A 250-nucleotide genomic window follows, 5' to 3' on the forward strand; every position below is an offset into this window, starting at 1 on the left:
CATCTTGGTTCATCCTTTCTCCATTCCTCCTGGGGAAGAAGCTGTCACCTTGCCTCTAGGGGCTGGGGAGAGTGGCAGCGAAGGGAGGAGGAAAGAATTTCTAGAGAACCACTGAGCTGTGGAGTAAGAGATTATTGCCTAGCTGTTGCCATGGGGATCTATAAATCAGCCTTGCTGCTTAGAACCCAGAGCCGTCTGGCACACCAGCTCCCTGCCTGCTTCCCCAGGGGCAGCCTCGTTTCCTTGCGCC

This window comes from Herpailurus yagouaroundi, unplaced genomic scaffold (genome assembly GCF_014898765.1).
Source record: "Herpailurus yagouaroundi ecotype Mexico unplaced genomic scaffold, PumYag 191, whole genome shotgun sequence".
NCBI classification, from domain to species: domain Eukaryota; kingdom Metazoa; phylum Chordata; class Mammalia; order Carnivora; family Felidae; genus Herpailurus; species Herpailurus yagouaroundi.